The following is a 4968-nucleotide window of genomic DNA, read 5'->3' on the forward strand; positions in this document are numbered from 1 at the left end:
GCACCCTGTATGACCTAGAGCAATCCCAGGAAAAAAAAAGCAAATCCCCCAAACACCAAACCACACTAAGAGGCTCACAGCCTCCCTGCAAGAAGGTGGCATTAATTTGGTATTTCTTCCCAATCTCAGACCACGGTTGCTTGGATCTGAGTCTCATTCCAGACTAATGTGGGAAATAACTCCATCACTATCACCAAAGAAAGTATGTTGCAAAATCCCCAGAGTAGTTTTTATTTAAAATGTTACTATCATAAAATTCCAGACTAGGAAATTAAGACCTTGGATTCCCATTCAGACCTTACCCACCCTCCTTTTTAAAAATATATAGATACATAGTCACAAAACATTAAACATGCTGCAATGATACAAATATATTTTTTGATACGGAAATTACAGTACATTATAAACCATGAAAACAAATTGAGGCACTAGACTGTACATCAGCTCTGTTCTGCACTGGCTCTGAAGCTGATAGGCTCACTTTCAATGAACAAAAGAATATTTTCTTTGTTTAGTGAACATAACTTTACGGGTCATATCAAACAATGTGCTTTGTTGTGAGACGTCACCAGGGTTGCTGGTCCTTTCAGAACCACAACGCACCTACACAACACTTATCGTTGCCACAATATGAAAAATAATAATTTTATTGAATGTACAACTCAAAAACGAAACAAAACCCCCCCAGTTATTATTAAATAAATAATTATTCCGTACAGTGGTTAGTTTATATTACACTGCATTGGCCATTGGAACAAATGAAGTTTAATAAATAGTGCACAGGAATGTCTCATTTACGCCTCTGTTCGTAATTCTGTGCTACGCTGCTTTCAGAGGATCCTGCAAGAAACAAAGCAGAATGAAGCATGTGGTGCAGCCTCGTGTAGACCCCATCAGGCACAAGGGAATGGCAGAGACCTGCAGCCTGCCGAGTCACCACTGGACACTGTCGGAGCATTTGGACCCGAGATGAGGGATCCTGGCACAGCCCTGAGCTGCTTTGATTTGGGTTTACCCCTCAGACCACACTACCCTCCAGAGGGCGGAAGGTCTGAGCAGTGCTTTCTGCCTCTCGTCTATCGAGCTGCTTGAAGCACCATTAACTCAAAGCATTTTTATGTTCCAGTAATCCATCTAACTGATGGGATCTGGTACTCAGATCAATTTGTGGGTAGAGGCTTTCTGCTTCGACATTGCCACCTTCTGTCCAGCATAGTCAGCTCTTTGCCAGGTTTAAGCCCTCCCTGTCCACAAGCCATATGTTTTAATAAAATCTGCAGCAGGAGCTAAGCAAACCCCGGACTATCCTGTGGACCAATCACAGCCTAAAATAGTTTTCAGTAACATCTTTAACATTTAGAAGCAGTAGATCTCCCCTTCCTGCTCCTTTAAGATGAAAAGGAAACCCAGAGAGCCCTTCTTGGGCACAGCCTGACTACAGGGTGATGTAGCTGGTCACCAGAGTCATCTTTGCTCCGACCCCAAAGGGAGGATTGCTCTCAGGGAGCGTATGCATGCCTGACTATGGCATGCAATGCACAGCTAGTGGGGGGGTGGGGGGGCGCAAGGCCGTCAGCACTGCACCCTGCAGAGAGCTGGCGTTCTGCGTCAGGAAACGCTTGAATTGATAAGACTTCAATTTTCACCAGGCTAAATACAAAATGAGTTGAGCTTTCTTTCTTATTGTGGATTATTGCGGTATCTTTACTGTACATGTGACTGTGTTCTAGCTTCTACCTGGAGCGTTCATCTGATTGACTGCCTCCCAAGCTGTGCAGTCTGTGTCAGACCCTGTTATATGAAACCAGGAATTGACACACCACCATCCCAGTACACCAGGATGTCACACAAGGCTTTAAATCAGCACTGCTCTCACACTCAGCAGCGGTGTAAGCTCCTACACACTGCTGCAGGGCTTTCTGCAGGAGGAGGAAACCACAGCACCAAGCAAAGCTCCTGCCCAGTTAAACATCTTTCAGTAGGGGGAAGTAAGGACAATCCTAGCACACACTCCTGATCTTGCTTTGATTACACAGCCCTTGGACCTATATTCTCCCACAGAGAAGTAGGAGCAACTTCTTACCGTTTTCCTCTCGGGGAATCAGGCAGAAAAGCAGTGAATTCTGGTTTTACCTGTCAGGCAGGTATCATGTAGCTCAACAGGGCAAAACTTCATTATTCCCCTTTGTTACAAAAACCACACAACAGTATCCTAACTATACCAGCAATTTTGAAATTAGGACATTCAAATCTTTCCTTTTTTTAAACATTTGCTGTATTTTACATTCTCATTAATGTAAATGTAATCCCAATGGAAACCAAACCCAATTTATTACTTCCAGGCTATTTACTTTTGTGATAGCAGATATATTTACAGGTATTATGCATTTAATAGCTATTGCCACCACAGATAAAATTGTACAAAATTGTTCAGGATACATAGCAATTTGCAAAATGATGCAGAGAGCAATATTACTAGTCTGAAACGGGTTTAATTGAAAATAAAAGTTACTGACAACCATAATTGCAGAATATAGATCACAGTGTGTATCCACATAATATAAAGATGTCAGCTAGTAATTTAACTTTTATCATCCATTTAACAAAACAGTGAGAACTATTTCAGAGGCGTGAAATACGCATTAGGGTTTTTTTAATCTTTTAATTCCTATTCTGGGGAATTAACTGGCACTTTATGGTTCACAGCGAGGGATTTCCTCATTACAGCCCTATAGCACAGGGAAGGTAGAGCTACTGGCTGTCTGCAGTTAGCCACAGAGATTGTGCTTTTGAGGGAGGAGGATTCTGCCCTGTATGGATGCTATGTTGTCACAGTATCAGTTCAAGTCTTTAAAAAAAAAAAAAAGAAAAAAAACATTTTAAGATAAAATGAAAAGCTGGAGGAGGCTGGGAATGTTTAACAGCTTGACCTGCATAATGAAGTGGTGTTAATGTCAGATCTCTGCTCTTTCACCTCCTGCTCAAGTTTGAGGAATGCCCAGACAATGAGGGTATCCCTTTGTCGGGGGAGATTTGGATCACAAGTTCAAATAAGCTTTACATTTTCCTCTCTGATTTTTTTCCTGATCTGTCAGTAAAATTTTTTTTTTTCTTTTTTTCTTTGTAATAGCAATTTGGGGACCAGCAGAACATGCTGCTGGTGCGGACAGGGACAGTAAGTAAAGTGCCCTGGGGACTTCTACCTGTCCTTGCCTGCACTATGGCTGCTCAGACCAGCCTGATCATCTCAAGCATTAGAGTGAAGTGGATCCTGAAATATCCTAGGTTAATAAAGAAAATCCTAGTCCTTTTTCAGAGAACTCTAGGTCTGCGCTACATAAAGGCTGTTCCCTCCATCGCTGGGAGAGAACAAAGAGGCAACAGAATGCAGAGACTGTCTATCCCCGAGTACCAGATTGAGTCATATACATACCAGAATTTAAAGATCTTTTGCCCATAAGTCCAACAAAGGAGTCTGTTTTATGCCCTGAAAAAAGAATATATTTGGGGCGTGTTTTAATACATTTTCAATAGGCAGGCTTTTAAGATAATGTGTTCATGTGATTAAGGAAGAGACAGGCTCCAGAACTGTTCATCTCACATTCTAGTTGTCCACACCACTTACACAATGGAGAATGAACATCAGTCTGACTAAGCAGATGAAACAGGCTAGGCCAAGGCAAAGCTCAGTTAGTGGACATCTTCATATTAGCTAAGATTGACTTTTTATGTTGCTTTGTGGGAGTTTTAAGTATAATGGAAAAACAATGGCCAATAACTGATTCTTATTGCTCTCCCAGTACAATTCCTGTTTATTTGAGCAAACGCACAAGGCATCAGTACCTTGGCATAGCCTGCATCTGAGTGATGTATCTATTCTACCTGATGGTGTTCTTTTTCTGTAATGTGGAAAAAATCTTCCTGGTAGGTCAGGCAGAACCCTTACTGGAGCAGAAGCCAATGGGACTCTTTGTCTGGACACGTCTGAGCTAGACAGTCTGGCTCTATTTTTGGAATATTTATGAGTTCAGATATTACCTTCCTGTCCCATTGGAACTCCTCAAGGCACTGTATGTGTCGAGGATAAATTACTCCAAGATTTGGCCTATAGCAGTAGCTATGGTTTCAGATAAGGACTGAAAAGGAGCCATTCTTCTTTCTCGTCTTTTTGTTGAGGCAAACATTGAAATTTCTCTTCGGAAATAATTTTGCTTAGCCAATTCATCTACAAACCAAGATGAATTATCCCCAGACCTCACAAGTATTAATTCAACCTGCAACAATTGCAGAAAGCTGTATTTTTTTTACTTTAATCAGCAGGTTATTTGTCATGACCTTTGTATCAGACTCTTTAATTGCTCTTCCAATACATAACCCCGCTGATAAAATCTTGTGGCTAACAGAACACCAGAACAGTTATTCACCTCTGTGGACAGAGGAGGTCTCATGGAATACAACGTAATTTTTACATATTAAAAGTCTTCCGGCTCCAGTCTAAGAATCTTCAGATAAGTTCAGAGACCATAACTGTCACTGCGCAGAACAAGGTAATACCCCACTGCTGAAGCCACCTCCCGCTTGGTGTTACACGGAAGCAAGGCAAGGCGTGCTTATTAATGGGGCCAGATATGCTTGTTTATATGGCAGCAGCCCATCAATCAACCCCTGCTGATTCCCACCCAGACAACGCCGAGAGCACAGATACAGTATCTCACATGCAATAGCAGGGCTCTCCTGTGGAATCATTCTCAGGGATTTGGGAATTCACTATTCTAATTTACCAGATTTTGCTGTCTTAATTGCTCTTCTCAGTCTGGCAGTAAGCCTGCCTTGCCTATGAGAAAGGCTTACAGAATCCCCACCATGGGAAATAAGAGAGAGCTGCAACATCCACACATTAATGGGGATTGAAATCTCAAGGCTCGTGGCGGCTCAGATGAGGTACAGGCTCAAGACTTCACGGGGGGG

At 42.1% G+C, this 4968-nt stretch overlaps 1 long non-coding RNA gene across 1 annotated transcript in view; it reads right to left on the bottom strand.

Annotated features, from left to right (window-relative positions):
- Positions 1-205: 205 nt before the first annotated feature.
- LOC104509780 overlaps positions 206-4968 on the bottom strand; it is a 4985-nt gene continuing 222 nt past the window's right edge. Inside the window, exons 2-3 of the long non-coding RNA XR_727891.1 lie at positions 3434-3487; positions 206-840 (exon numbers count right to left, since the gene is read on the bottom strand). This is a non-coding gene — a long non-coding RNA (uncharacterized LOC104509780). The remainder of the gene's footprint in view (positions 841-3433; positions 3488-4968) is intronic.

This window comes from Eurypyga helias, unplaced genomic scaffold (genome assembly GCF_000690775.1).
Source record: "Eurypyga helias isolate BGI_N326 unplaced genomic scaffold, ASM69077v1 scaffold15675, whole genome shotgun sequence".
Lineage (NCBI taxonomy): Eukaryota > Metazoa > Chordata > Aves > Eurypygiformes > Eurypygidae > Eurypyga > Eurypyga helias.